Here is a 16,188-nt window from a genome sequence, read left to right on the forward strand (position 1 = left end):
TCATGCAACGAGGCTCCGGGCACCGTTCAGATAGTCGCGTCACCACTTGGGTGGCACAACTATTTTAAAAAAAAATTGGCTTTGCACATGTGTATAGACACATGTCCGAATCACGGCCCCCCCCGGGACTCGCCATACTCCCTTGTTCTTGCAGATTCCCCCCCCCCCCGAACAGTAGACAAAATTAACCGGCGATGTACAACTGAGCGCTGGAATCTACATGTGTGCTTGAATGTTTATACACTGAATTTATTCAGCGCAGAATTGCTCATGCGCACGACGGAAGCTTGTAAACAAATATTGCGAGAAGGACGTTCAGATGACCTAATCGCGATCATTGCAAGAGATGGCTGTCCAGACTGGCGAAATTGCGGACTCCAAGCGCACATATCCAGAAAGTACTTGATTTTCCAGGTGTAAGAAAACTTGCTAAGGAACCGGGAGGATTTGCACGAGTCAGCCCACTTCGGTGTGGGAGATGAATGCAGCCGTCTGATCAGCAGTTTTAAATGTGAAAGGGAACAGCGGTGAAACCCGATCAAAATGACCATGTGACTGCGGTCCAAGTCTCAAGCCACCTTCTGGGGAGGGTGTGTGGCCAAGTCCCCTGGGCACTGGCTGTGGGTTTTTCCCCTCTTCCTGCACGCTGGCTGCCTGGGTTGTTGGAGTCTCTCACCTCAGAGTTCTCTCTCTCTCTCTCTCTCTCTCTCTCTCTCTCTCTCTCTCTCTCTCTCTCTCTCTCTCTCTCTCTCTCCCCCCCCCCTGGGGTTTTTCCCCCTTCTTCCATTCTGCCTGCCTGGATTCTTGAAGTCTCTCACATCAGAGTTCTCTCTCTTTCCCCCCCCCCCTCGCCTGTTGGTGACCAAGTCTCAAGCCACCTTCTGGGGAGGGTGTGTGGCCAAGTCCCCTGGGAACTGGCTGTGGGTTTTTTCCCCTTTCTGAACCCTGCCTGCCTGAAGTATCTCACCTCAGAGTCCTCTCTCCCCCCCCCTCCCTCCCACCCCCTTGCCCTTTGGCGACCAAGTCTCAAACCACCTTCTGGGGAGGGTGTGTGGCAAAATCCCCTGGGCACTGGCTGTGGGTTCCCCCCCTTCCTGCACCATGCCTGCTTGCCTGAGTTGTTGAAGTCTCTCACCTCAGATTCTCCCCCCACACACACACACCTGCTGGTGACCACATCTCAAGCCACCTTCTGGGGAGGGTGTGTGGCAAAGTCCCCTGGGCACTGGCTGTGGGTTTTTTCACCTTCCTCCACCCTGCCTGCCTGATTGCCCACCTGTGTTGTTGAAGTCTCTCACCTCAGAGTCCTCTCTCTGCCCTGGAAAGTGGGCACCCCACTCTCTGACCATTTCCTGGGGGAGGTTTGCAGACTGCCCTTGGCACTGACTGTGGGGCTTGTGTTTCTTCTCCTTTGAAAGAGCACCCCGCCTTTTGCTTGGGTCATGGCAGTCTCGGACTTGGAAGTTCCTAGTATCCCACGGCAAGTGGGCACCCCACTCTCGAAGCACTTTCTGGAGGGGCTAACTGTCCTTGACACTGCCTGCAGGGCTGGCCTTTACTGCCCCTGCCAAAATAAAGAAACCCTTCTCCCTGGGTGGGTTGAGTCTCTGTCTTTGGGTACCCCTCTCTCCTCTGACTGCTGGCTGTGGGGACTTGCCTTAATTGCCCCTGTTGAAAGGGGGGGGGACCCCTTCTCCCTGGGTGAGTCGAGTCTCTGCCTTCAGCCCCCCCTCCTCTTCCAACGAGGCTCCCAACCCACTGACCCTCCCAGCATTTCCCCATGACTTAAGCAGCCACTCTCTCACCCCCACTACCTGGGTCTGATGTGTGGGGACATGAGGGGAGCTCAAAGGGGTTGTGGTCATGGATGTGGGCAGATGGGAAGACAGGGCACACTGCCCACAGGTGGTGGGATGCAATCGCATTCTCCCACACCAATGCCCTCCTGCTTGGGCACATCATCAGCGGCCTACGCATCAGGTTCCCCTGCAGCATCCACAGGGCTGGTCTTGGTTACCAGGTGAGAGCTCCCACTGGTTCCAGGTGGGCTGCGAGGGCAAAGTACATGTGAGGGGGAGGAGACCGCCATCGCTATTGGCAACGGTGGTGACGATGACCAAAGCGTGTCATCCTGTTCCATGCCATGGGATTCCCAGCTGTGATTGCCTACCTGTCCCTCAACCGTCGGTACGCCGGGATCTGAGTCCAGGAAACGGTTATTCCTGAAAAGTGCCCAGCTGATGGGCATGGGGGCACGGCTGTAGTCTGCTACATGGGAGTACGTCCGCATCCCACCCAGTGATCCCTGTGTGGTGGAGTGCCAGGTGTGTGGGGTACATGTTCGTCGGGATGTGCATCACTTAACCACTAGCGTTCTACAGAGGCGCTTGCATTGGTCACACCCCAATTTGACTTCACCAGTCTGCCACTGGGCATGGGGTGCAGACTCCAATTTGATAGGGAGAAGGAGGCTGGGAGGGGCTGGCCACCACAGTGGGGTCTCTGGCCTCCCCCATGGGTTCCCCCAGGCAAGCTACCCTCCAAGAAATCATGCTCGTTGGGTCCTCCCCAGCGTCTGGAAAGAGGATGAGGGCCAGGGCTCACGAAGCGATCACTCAGCACATCGGATGGATGATCGCCCTGGATGGCCAGCCTTTCTCTCTGGTGGAGGGTGTGGCCCCTTGATACACCATCCCTTCCAGGAGGACCATGAGTCGGTGCATGCTGCCCACCATGTATCAGTCTACCCAGCCTGGGAGGTCACCATCACAACGGGGTTCCTATGGGGTCCCCGTCCCCAGGGGGTTGAGACTCCCTTCCTCACCCGTCCATCCATCCGCCCACCCATGTCCCCCTGACCTTCCTGATGGGAAAGTGATTACTGGGCAGGACCGAATCCTCCCGAGCTTGGAAGTCACATTGCTGTGGCCCGGGATCATCACGACAGGGTCCAACACAGGCTTCCTGTCCCCAGGGGTTTGGGACTTGCAGCCTTACCTATCCACAGGCCCAGTTGCCGGCCCCAGCACAACTGACGGCAAAGTAATCATCACCGTTCAGGAAAGAATCCTCCTGAGCTGGGAGCTCTCATTGCCCTGGTAAGGGACTACTTATAGCATTGTCCCTGGGAGAGGAGACCACCTGCAACTCTGCAGGTGGCTCCGAGGCCTGAGGTGGTGTGGGAGATTATTGCCCGCTCATTTATCATGTTAGTGGGTGTAGAGGAAGGGTGAGCCCCCAAGGAAGGGGCCCCTTCCCTGTGCGGGTGTTCCTCAGGCCCCAGGTGTGGGGGGTTCGGCCCTGCCCAGTAGTCACATTGCCATTGGGTGGAAGGTGGGGCCCAGAGAGAGAGTGCCACCCGTCCCTGTGCAGGTGTTCTGCAAGCCCTGGGCAGGGCAGGGGGTTCTGCCCTACCCGGTAGTCACGTTGCTGGTGGGTGGAGGGTGGAGCCCGAGGAGAGAGCACCACCCTCCCCCGTGCAGGTGTTCCCCGGCTCCAGGGAGGGCGGGAGGCCTGACCCTTCCTGGTAATCACGTTGCCACCAGTGGGTGGAGGGTAGGGCCTGGAGACAGAGATCCACATGCAGGTGTTCCCCAGGCTCAGGTAGGGCAGGGGGTTCAGCCCTGCCAAGTAGTCACATTGCCAGTGGGTGGAGGGTGGAGAGAGATCTACCCGCCCCTGGGTGAGTGTTCCCCAGGCCCTGGGGGGGGAGGGCGTTGGCCCTGCTCAGGAATCACCTTGCCAGTGGGTGAATGGTGGGCCCGGGGAGAGAGCACCGCCTGTCCCTGTGCGGGTGTGCCCTGGGCCCTGATCTGGGTGGGAGGTTCTGTCCTGGTCAGTGATCCCATTGCCATTTAAGGGTAAATGGGCCCGGGGAAAGAAAACCTCCCATCCCTGTCACCTTCCCGGGCAGGGTGGGAGGCTGGGCACCAGCCAGTCCTCATATCAAAAGGGCTGGGTGGTTGGCCCCAAATAGACAGAGGCACCCGGAACCAGGGAGGTCCTTTTGGAGTTGGGTGCTTGTAGCTGAACCAGTTCTGCTCCGGACTGTCTGAAACCATCTCTGGACAAGTCCTCCAGAAGCAGTTTCCCAAGGGGTACCTGTCTTGGGGGTCTGCTACTTGTACCCCCCAGACCCGACAGGCACGAACGATGATCCTGCCAGTTTTCTTCTGACCACTGCGCTGTTCAGATCCTCCTAGCTTTGGTCGGTAACTTCCACTTCTTTTACTTACTTTTCTTCAGATTTCTTCATCTCTTCCTCCTGTTGGACAATAAATTGAGACTTAGCAACTCTTTTATGATGGGACTTCGGTCTCTGCTGGACCACCACCCCTGACCCTGTCTTACCGCCTACTGGCCTATGGCCAAATGTTGGGGCTTTTTCAAAAGGTGCCTAAAGTGTGGCAGCAAGATTGCTGGACATTCCCTTTGCCTTTTTTGCCTTGGGGGAGCCCACCCCATCGGCTCCTGTGTACATTGCTCAAAATTTTCGAGGAGAATGAGAAAGAACCGAGCCGCTAGACTTTGAGTCGGCACTCTCCTCGTTTATCTCAAGAAACGTCTGGTCACACCTTGATATCGACTCTTGCTTCAACAGTAGCTCTGTCCCCGAAACCAGCTTCCACCAACGCCGACCGACTGGCGCTGAAACGCCCAGTCCCGGCATCAGAGTCTGGCTCCCTCACTCCTGCCAAAAAACTCAGAGAGGGTAAGGACCGCAAACCAGACAAGCGGAAGAAACACAGGAGGGATACGGAAAAATCTAAGGGTTCTCCGGTTAAGGTTGCCTCGATGCCTCGTCACACACCAGAACCCTCCTCTATGCCCCCATTCACACTGCTTGACTCCCCCATCCATAAGCAATCGCTCAGCAGACCTCACCCCTGATACAACCCATTCATCTCATGGATTCTGAGCATGAAATGGACCTGACACAACGATCCTGATCTTCCAGTGCTGAAAGCCCCCATACCAAGTGTAGGGATCGGAATATTGCATCTTTCCATCCTCCCTCTCCACATCACCAGCCCTTCAATGATCGAGATCGATCCCCAAGGCTTCACCCCCCTCCGCCACCTCCTTTCCCGTGGGACCAGCATCTGTGGCATTACCTATATGGACTTTCCACCAGTATGCCCTGGCTTCTAGCCTGTCCACCAATAGACTGGGATAGACAATCTATGTCTTCTCACCTCTCTCAGAGACCCTCTCCGAACACCAGAGACACCACTACCGAAACCAGCAACATTGATGGACAAACAGTATAGAAAACCCATAAACTGTCATAAACCTTCACAAGTCCTATGATTGCAAATGGAAGAAATTCCTAAATTACCTTGACTCCGCAGGGCTACCTCACCCCCCTCAGGCCTCTCTGCTGTCTGCGAATTTTTGTTGTCCTGAATGGATCGAGACCTAAGTCACTCGTCCTTTCGAGTCTATTTGGCTGCTATCTCCACCCATCACGCCTCTATTGATGGATATTCAGTATTTGCACACCCTCTTACTAAGAAATTTCTTAAGGGGCTCATCCGTCTTTTTTCTTCCAATCCATCATCCCACACCAGCCTGGGATCTCCCCGTGGTCCTGGCAATACTTTCAGGGAGACAATTTGAACCTATGGCTACCTGCAGCCTACAGCTCCTTTCCTGGGAAACAGCCTTTCCGGTCACTATCACTTCTGCCAGGCGAGTGAGTGTGACCCTCCATATCTAACGTTTCATCAAGATGGTGTCTCCTTGGCTCCTGACATCACCTTTCTCCCCAAGGTGATCTCAGAGTTCCACCTTAAAGCGGACATTGTTCTCCCTGTGTTCTTCCCCGCTCCAAAAGATGACACAGAGTGTTGTTTCCACACTCTGGATGTGAAAAGGCCTTTTATCTTACTTAAATAGGACTCGGGACTTTCGTAAGACTCCGGCCCTCTTTGCATCCTATGCAGCACTAACTGTGGGTCGCAGATTTTTCTCTCAGAGGTTGTCCAAATGGATTGTGGAAGCCGCTCCCTGGACCTCTATCTGCTTACTCCACCCGAGTGCTGGCCACTTCAACTGCCTTCCTCAGAGGTATGCCTCTCAGTGACATTTGCACCTTTATGAAGCACTGTGCCCTGGATATGCATCTCCATCCACGGACTCAGGTGGGGTGTTCTGTGTTGCAATCAGTGTGTGTTTGAGACCCTCCAGCACCCTCCTCCAGTTAGGCCTTGGCTTGTTCCTCTCCCAGAGATGTGATGCACAGAGACCACAAAAAAGATAGACAGGTTGCTTACCTGTAACTGATGATCTTTGAGTCGTTATCTGTGCATTCACACCACCCGTCCTCCTTCCCCTCTGCTGTTGGTCCTCTTTATTTCTTGAGACTTGCAGCAGTGGTCAGAAGGAACTGGCAGGATTGTCATGCTCGTCCCTGTAGTCGTGCGTAGTGGAACCCCCTGCACGTGACCCGGGGAGTGGGTGTGAAAATCCCTTTCGCTTTCAAGTTTACCAGTCAGGGTCGGCGCTGGCGCACTATATCCCAGAGTTGTGAATGCACAGACGACCACTCGAAGATCATCAGTTACAGGCAAGCAACCTGTCTTTCCCTTTTTCTTCCCCACTCCACCACCACCTCGAACGTCAGATAAAACAAATCATATAAAACACAGAGGAGCTGAAAAGGTTTCTCACAGTGAGGCAATGGGAAGGGAATGAAATATTGTCCAGGAGACATTTCAAATGTGCCTACAATGGCAATACAGTAACAACAGCCACTCTTCTTGGCGTGGGAGTTGAGTGGAATGCATTGCATCAGAGAGCAATGGCCTCATTTCAGGCTTTCCCTGCATATGTTTGCAAAATAGTTGTGATTTTTGTTCTCATCTTAGTGGGCATTGACCCCTTCCCATGCCTCATTGCTTCCAAATGAGATTCTTCACTGAGACTGCAGCTTTCTGATTCTCTCTTTCCCCCTGCTTTTCTCTCCTTTCTAAATGAACAGTGAATTAGTTGTGTCCTCTTTCAAGTTCTCCTAACAATGAAAGCCAGTGCCTTGACTTAATGTTGTGCTGATTATGTTCAGGGTTTAATTTAAAGTTGCAAGCTTGTGTTGACCTCCAGGTTTGTGCCAGCAATTGCAAACTTAGTCTTCAGTATGAAGAGGGGGTTTTGAAGGAAGGTCATCATTCGTTTCTTTTTGTTACCAGATGATGTGAATCAATGAAAATGGCAGAGTCCTAATTTCAAAATGCATATGTGAGGAGGGAGGACTGCAATTTGAAGATTGTTATAACAATTCAGTTTCTCTCCAGCAATGAGAGATCCAGATGCTGCTTCTCCCCAATGGTGGTCCACCAGCTCCGCATATGTTTTGCATACATTACTTTAATGAAATTTGACCATTAAACCTCAATAGGTTCCAGGAAGCTGTGTGATCCAATTCCCCCTGGTGGCACCATTGGATGCACTAGTGGAAGACTGACAATGCTGTCTTTCTGAAGCCATTGACGAGGTCGCTCCCCGGCACCCTCTTTGCTCTCGTACCAAACTAGCTCCATCGTATACCCTGAAGTTACGGCGGATGAAACAGGAGCTAAGATGGCTAGAGAGAGGGTGGCAGCAAGCCCATAATGAAGCTACAAGTGAAGGCTGCAAAGAGAAATTTTTATGCCGACTTCCATTGCATCTGCAAGCTCTCATCCAGATCAGTTATTTAGAATTATTCAGTCTTGACTACCTTGCCCAGGGCATGCCAAATGCTAGGGAGTTTGCAATTGGCTGTGAGGCATTTGCGAGCTATTTTGCAGACAAAGTCTGCAACCTTCCAGCCACATTTGATACAATAAGAGAACTGGAAGCCCATTGGCTGTCTTCGGGTCCAATCTTGGACCACTTCAGTCTGCTCTCCCAGGACAAAGTTGACATGACCCTGGCAGCTGTGAAGCCTACCATAAGTCCCTTGGATCCCTGCCCATCATGGCTGGTTAAAGCCTGTGGCAATGAGGTATGGACCCCCTGGAGGGAGATTATCATCTTGTCCCTCTCAATGGGGACCTTTCCAGGGGAACTGAAGGAGGCACTGGTTTGCCCTCTCCTTAAAATATCTTCTTTGGACCCTACAGTCCTTAACACCTACTGCCCAGTGTCTAATTTACCATTCATGGGTAAGGTAGTGGAGAGGGAAGTGGCAACGCAGCTTCATATTTTCTTGGATGATGCTAAAGTCCTAGATCCCTTCCAGTCTGGCTTTCTCCCAGCCCATGGTATGGAGAGGGTGTTGGTCGCCCTGGTGGATGATCTCCTGAGACATCTGGATTGAGGTGGCTCAGCGCTGCTGACACTTCTTGACCTGTTAGCAGCATTCGATGTGGTTGGCCATGATTTGTTAACACATCACCTCGCTGACATGGGGATATGGGGGCTTACCTTGCAGTGGCTGACCTCCTTTCTCCAAGGTCGGAGACAGAAGGTGGCACTTGGGAGGGAGTTAGCTCAGTGGCAACTACTGGAATGTGGTGTGGCTCAGGGAGCTATTCTCTCCCCATTATCTGGAGGTATGGGGCTGGGTTGTCACCAGTATGCGGATGACATGCAGCTCTATCTACTGATGGATGGCTGCTCGGACTCTGCCCCAGGAGATCTGGATGGGGTGTTACAATTTGTGGCTGGATGGTTGGGAATAGAGCTGACTGAAGTCAAATCCATCCAAGACAGAGGTCCTGCATCTGAGTCGCACGGGACTGGGAATCAGGCTCCCAGCCTTCGATGGGGCTCCTTTGGTGCCAATGTCAATGGTGAAGAGTCTGGGTGTGTTCCTAGATGCCTCCCTTTCTGTGGAGGCCCAGGTCACTGCCACTGCCAGGTCTGCCTTTTTCCATCTGAGGCAGATCAGGCAGTTGGTCCCATATCTCACCCCCTGGGATCTGGCTACAGTGACCCATGCAATGATCACTTCCAGACTGGATTATTGTAACTCTTTCTACATGGGCCTTCCCTTGAGTCTGTTCCAGAGGTTGCAGCTAGGGCAGAATGCTGCAGCATGGGTGTTGACGGCAATGCCTGTGTGGGCTCGCATCCACCCAGTGCTGTGTGAACAGCATTGGCTGCCTATTGAATACCAGATCCGTTTCAAGGTGCTGGTTGTTGTTATTGTTGTTCAGTCACATAGTCAAGTCCGACTATTCGCGACCCCATGGACCAGATCACGCCAGGCCCTCCTGTCTTCCGCCATCCTCCAGAGTTTGCTCAACTTCATGTTTGTTGCATTGATAACACTGTCCAACCATCTCATCCTTTGCTGTCCCCATCTTCTTTGACCTTCAGTCTTTCCCAGCATCAGAGTCTTCTCCAGTGAGTGCTCCCTTCTCATTTGGTGGCCAAAGTATTTGAGCTTCAGTTTCATTATCTGGCCTTCCAGGGAACAGTCAGGGTTGATTTCTTTTAGGATTGACTGATTTGATCTCCTTGCAGTCCAAGGGACTCTCAAGAGTCTTCTCCAGCACAAGGTGCTGGGGCTTACCTTTAAAGCCCTATACGGCCAGGGGCCAGCATACCTTCAGGACTACCTCTCCCCATATGAGCCCCATAGAGCACTGAGATCTACAAAGCAACACCCTTTGGTAGTCCCTGGCCCCAGGGACGTCTGTCTTGCCTCGAACAGGGCCAGGGCCTTTTCTGCCCTGTCCCCTATCTGGTGTAATGAGCTCCTCTATGAGATCAGGGCCCTGCGGGACTTACTACAATTCCACAGGGCCTGCAAGATGGAGCTCTTCCGTTGGGCTTTCAGTTGAGTCAACAGACGTGCCCCCCCCCTTCTGGTTGGCATCCCATCAATGTTCTGGATTCAAATAGCTACCTGAGAACGCACACTACTGTCCCATCTTAACTGCTGAGACATCTGATTAGATCTTGCATGGTATTGTATGATTTTTGCACTGTTTTAATTTGTTGTCTTAAATTGGTTTTAATTGTTACTGTAATTTGTATCAATATTAATGGAACCTGCCCTGGGCCTGCTTGCAGGGAGAGTGGGATACAAATCCAATAAAATAAATGAAAATTCATAATTAAGGCTCAGGTTCTTTTAATGGCTGGGAATTATTTGTAAAGGCTTTAAACTGGTCATGTGACAGTTCTAGAAATAAATCAAGTATCTCACTCCTTTTTGAGGAGAAATCTGTTGCTGCTTTACTTAATGGATGTTGCATGTGCTCCTTGAAGTCAATGGATTTTCCTTTTGTCCGGATGTTGTATTTTGGTTGCTTCTGTTGCTATGGATTCGAACTCCCTCCCCCTAAGTGGGCTTCTGCATTGAGCATGTGGGAGTACAGCCCAAAATCTCTGTGTTCTCTCCCCCCCCCTCTCAGCTGTGTGGAAGGCAGCTGAGAAAATGGCATAGCTGTTACTAATCAAGGAGAAATCTAGCTTTCTCAAGGGACTTGAAAGCAACTCAAAAGGCCCACAAGTTTTGTTAACTTTTAATAGATGTCACCCTCTTGACAGCAGGTGCCTTTAGAAGTAATTTTGCAAATGCATTAGAAAGATCAAGGTGGGATATATGAGGTTGGGTGTTCAATGGTTCCTACATATATGAAGAGAACTGCAATGGGATCCAGATTCCTGGCTCTTTTCCCTGGCTTGCACTAGTACATGCTGAAGTGAGGCAAATCTAGAGGTAGTTTCAACAGACCTGGAGGAATGAGCTAAAAGAAGTCTTTCCCTTCAGTGAGCAAAATCCTGGTCTCTGAGATTTTATTTTCCCCCTCAAATCAATTCCTTATAACAAATGTCACCTCCTGGCTTCATAACTGACGACTGATGCCATGCCAAGCCATCGTGCATTTCCCTGGCACTGCTGTTTATGGCATAGGTGCAAGGCACATTTGAAGTGTTGCAGTTGCTTTCCCTAGCAACCAGGTCTCCATTAACAAAACCAAATAATGCAGATGCCTCACTGTTCAGCATCCTCTGTGATCAGAGGTTCCCTTGGACATCAGTGCCTGCTAGAAGAGCACACCTTTTTAACTGGTCATGTGAGTGATGGGAAGGCTAATCTAGGCTCAGTTCAGAACGGGCTCGCTGAAGATGAGCAGATAGAGGCAGATGGAGTTCAAAATGTGTCTTGTTCCCCAGCTCCTTTGAGGGGACCCCCTGCTGCCCCTTCCCCAACATTTACCTTGTAGCAATAGCAGTGAAAAGAGGGGCTACTGAAACAGACTTGATTAGAATTTCACAATTGTATCATTGGACATAAGCATCTTGAGGAATTGTAGTTTCTTTTCTTCTTTTTTTAATAAACAATTTTATTGACGATAATAAACCAGTAATACAATATTAAAGCAAAATATTACACATGTATCTATAATACCTATAATATTAACAATAAAGTTTTAAATGAAACAATATCATAACAGTCAAAATATTATTAGCAGTTGGAATTTCTTCTTGTGAGTTTAGGTATTCTAATATAGGAAACCACAATGAAAATAACCGCTTCATCTTGTCAGATATATCAGGCTTTATCAACGGAGTTATCTTATCCATAATACATAAATTCCAAAGTTTACAATGCCATAAGGATACAGTTGGTGCATGTTCTGATTTCCATTTGCTAGCAATTGCTGCCTTTGCTGCATGAAGCAGCAAGGCTACTCTTTGTTGATCCAAATAATGCGGTATTACGTCACTTCTGTTATTTAACAAAATTACATCTGGTCTTAATGGAATTACAACTTTGGTAATAAGTTTTATTCTTTGTAAGATTTCTTCCCCCAAAACTTTTATTATAGGGCATTGAAGCCAGATATGCATATGAATTGTAGTTTCTGAGGGCTTTTGGATCCATAAGATCCCAGAATCCCTGGGGAACTACCTATTTCATGAATCATGGCTCCTGTAATGCTGTTGTAGTTCCAGTGCCTAGTGAAGGCTGCAGTAGTAGCCAGGGGTCATTTCCTGCGGGAGCACACAGGAGCGGAGCTCTGGCAGTAAGGAGCCCAGGGGGTAGGCACATGCAACAAGCCCCACCCCCTGCTCCCAGCAGCCCTCAGTCGGGCCATGAAGAGCAAGAAACAGCCAGGTCAGTTGCAGAGCCACCCCCCCGGCCCGCCTTCAGGTACAAGCTTTCCCTCCTCTGCGAGGGCAAATCTGCAGGTTCCCCCCCCCCCACTAGCTATCAATCCAAAACAGTCCAGTGGAGTCTAAGCGGTGGGTGTTGCCTTCTGACACACTTCCGGTGATGTCAGGGGGTGTAAACGTAGTTTTTCAGCACTCACCCCTACATTACGGTGGACCGGATTACTGCCTTAGTAGTACCATGGGCGGACCACCTTGCTCTAAAGGTCTGTCTGGATGTTTCACCCCAACCTTGTTTGGATGGTGAGCATATTTTAGCTCGTCCACCCGCAATGAGGCTACAAGAAATTCTCCTTTCTGGCTGCCACCCTCACTGCCAAATAGGTTTTGGTAGGCATGGGAGGGGAGGGCAGCTGCATTAACATGGCAGGCTATGGGCAAGTGATCTGAACTTGAACTTCAGGGAGATCTGGGCTTGGCTCATAGCTTTCTGAACATTTCCAAAGTACTCCGGACTCCCCAATTCCAACCATTAGTGACATCCGGTTTGAAGCCACTTGCTGTCTCCAGGAGTTCAGGAAAGAGTCATTTAGAGAAGAGGAGAGGCTAAGGCAGAGGTGTTGAACTCATTTGTTACACGGGCCAGACCTGACATTAATGTCACTTTGTCGGGCCAGGCCACGCGTGGCATAAAATGTAATGCCAGGTGTTAGATCGCGCTAACAAAGGACTCGTACAGTGATTCAGCAAGTGATTCAGCTTTATTGGAAGTAACGAGCAAGCACTAACTCAGTAAGAAACCAGAACAGAAAACAGTGGGAGCTTATGCTCCTTTTAAACATAACCGGGCTAATGTAGCCACGCCTATTTACAAATAACAACCAATGAGATTGCTAGAATAAAGACCAATGGGAGTCTTTCCCTCCTAGGGAATGGTACCGTTCTGATTGGTCGCTGTTACGAAGCGACCAATAGGAAGTTCGCTCAGAGGAGCCCTGGTCTGGCTCGAAGCTTAACACGGGAGTCCTATGAGGTGATTCATGTAATCATTTCAATACATTACAATTCCTCAAAGGTCTGTCTGAATGTTTCACCCCAACCCTGTTTGGACGGTGAGCATATTTTAGCTCATCCACCCGCAATGAGGCTACAAGAAATTCTCATAGGACATTTATAAGATTCTATGAGATGGCAGTCAAAGCTGCGAAGCACAAATTCTACACGGCCACGATTGCATCTGCAAGCTCACACCCAGCCCAATTATTTCAAACAATTCGGTCCTTGACTGCTCTGCCACAAGGCAGGTCAAACGCTAAGGAATTGGATATAGGCTGTGAGGCCTTTGCAAGCTACTTTGCAGATAAAGTCTTGTCACTCCGCTGCGTCCTCCCCGCCACATTGGAGATAGTGAGCGAACTTGAGGCTCCATGCACATCTTCGAGTCAGATTATGGATCATTTCAGCCCACTCAGCCTAGAGGAAATCAACAAACTGCTCCTGGCTGTATGCCCAACCACATGCTATCTTGACCATGCCCATCGTGGCTAATTGAACCTGGCCGTGACAGATTTCGAGGTGCCCTAAGATCATCAAGTCCCTCGGGACTGTTCTCTAGGGCACTCAAAGAAGCAGTGGTCCGCCCCCTCTTGAAAAATCCATCACTGGACCTGACGGATTTGGCAAATTACCAGCTGGTCTCCAATTTACCCTATCCAGGCAAAATAATAGAGAGGGCTGTGGCAATTCAGCTTCAGGGGTTTCTGGATGACGCTTCGATTTTAGATCCCTTCCAGTCTGGCTTTTGCCCAGGCCATGGGATGGAGACAGCATTGGTTGCCCTCACAGACGACCTCCGGAGGCATCTGGATCGGGGCAGATCAGCAGTGCTGTTGCTGTTGGACCTGTCAGCAGCATTTGACATGGTCGACCATCAGTTACTGATCCACCACCTTGCTGACACGGGAGTTCAGGGGTCTGCCTTTCAATGGCTTGCCTCCTTTCTCCAAGGTTGGGGACAAAGGGTGGTGCTGGGGAAACAGCTGTCCTGAAGGCACCCACTGAACTGTGGAGTGCCTCAAGGGGCAGTGCTTTCCCCAATGCTATTCAACATCCATATGCACCCCCTTGCCCAGATTGCCTGGAGGCATGGGCTGGGCTGTCACCAATATGCGAATGACACCCAGCTCTATCTGTTGTTGGGCAGCCAGTCTGATTCTAAACCAGAAGATCTGAACCGAGCGCTACAAGCTGTGGCTGGTTGGTTTAGACTGAGCTGACTAAAACTGAATCCAATGAAGATGGAGGTCCTGTGCCTGAGGCGGTTCGAGGGTAGGAATCCCACTCCTGACTTTTGATGGGATGCCGTTGGTGCCAGCACCGGAGGTTAGGAGTTTGGGAGTGCTCTTGGATGCCTCCTTAACAATGGAGGCCCAGATAGCAGCCACTGCCAAGCTAGCCTTTTACCATCTCCGGCTGATTAGGCAGTTAGTTCCCTTCCTTGACCACAACGACTTGGCAACAGTGATCCACGCAATGGTCACCTTGAGACTGGACTACTGTAACGCTCTCTACATGGGGCTGCCCGTGTCACAAATCTGGAAGCTGCAGCTAGTGCAAAATGCAGTGGCCAGGCTCCTGGTGGGTCTCTCTATCCAGGAGCACATCTAGCCTGTGTTAAAGGCATTACACTAGGTGCCGATAGCATTCTGAGTTTGCTTCAAGGTGCTGGTTCTTATCTTTAAAGCCCTGTATGGTCAGAGGCCAACATACCTGAGGGACTGCCTTTCCCCATATGTACCCCAGTGAGCACTGCAATGAGGGTCACAAAATCAACTGACCCTCACAGGCCCTGAAAACGTCAGACTGACAACAACCAGGGCCAGCACATTCTCGGTGGCAGCTCCATACTGGTGGAATGATCTCCCAGAATACATCAGGGCCCTGCAGAACCTTTTTCAGTTCTGCAGGGCCTACAAGACGGAGCTCTTCCACCAGGCCTTTGGCTAAGGAGCCACCACCATCACCACCAACAACATCATCATTAAAGAGGCACCATTACAGCCTGTGCCAGTTGTATATATATATGATAAAGATCGAGAACTGATGGATAAAGTGACCATTGCCACCATCCCTAATGTATTCGTTTACAACCAGCTAGCACTTTATTTGGAATTGTTTTTAGCTAACTTTGCATAGGATTGCACTGGAAATGTACTGTGTTTATGTGGAGTGGGAAAGGATAGTGCATTATTTAACAATACCATCATAATGTTGTACCAGAATACTCTGGTATTCTAAATGCTGTTGTTGGGGTTTTGTTTGTTTGTTTTAACTAGCCTCAGGATGGGGAAGAGAAAAGTCAGGAAATTTTAGTTTCACTGCTGAATAAATGGTCTTTTCTTTGTTGGTAGGGCTAACATGAAATAATTCAGGGCCTGGGACTATATCCCTGGTCTGGAGGTTGAGACAGGAAAAAATTATGATAGACAGTAGTCTCCAAGACAAATGACCAATCTGCATATTCAGAATCATGATTTGACAATTTTGTTTAGATTGTCACCTCTTTGGTCTTCACATGGGGGATCGGTTTCTTAACTTAAAAAAAAGCCTCTCTACTCTTAGACATGTAGCCCATCAGAAAGAGGGCTCATCTAGAAATATTGTCCCTTCTGTGCAGGACTTTAGACAACCAAGGGAGAAGATAAGAACCAACAAGCTTATAGAACCTTAGATGTATTTTCCGGGACAGGCTGGTCAGATTCCTTGGGGGTTTGTGCCTTCCCCCTCCCACCTGTGGCTTTGCTCAGTTGTCTGAGTCACTTAGAACTGCTTGTTGTTTTTAGCCAAGAGGGCCTATTAGTCCCTTCTACCTCCATAAGTCTGGTTGTTGTTGTTTTAAATATAATTTTTAAATTGTAAAAATAGTTGCAACCCCCAAACTGGAACAATTTAAAAATAAATAAATAAATAAAAATAACAATGGTAGCAAGTCTACAGATAAGCACCTGCAAAGGGTTTCTGGATATCTAAAAATATGTCCATGTGCACTTGTCTATATGCCATTTGTTCGAAAGCAGATCAAGTTTTAAGGTCCTCAGTCCGTTGGATTACTGGAGGCAGGCATTTCTCTTTCCA

General features: G+C 50.0%; 1 protein-coding gene across 1 annotated transcript in view; it reads left to right on the top strand.

The window, feature by feature from the left end:
• TNS1 (tensin 1) overlaps nt 1-16,188 on the top strand; it is a 432,414-nt gene that overhangs the window by 341,445 nt on the left and 74,781 nt on the right. The gene's annotated exons all lie outside the window — the stretch shown is intronic.

Source organism: Gekko japonicus, unplaced genomic scaffold, assembly GCF_001447785.1.
Source record: "Gekko japonicus isolate JY-2015 unplaced genomic scaffold, Gekko_japonicus_V1.1 scaffold219, whole genome shotgun sequence".
Classification (NCBI taxonomy): Eukaryota; Metazoa; Chordata; class Lepidosauria; order Squamata; family Gekkonidae; genus Gekko; species Gekko japonicus.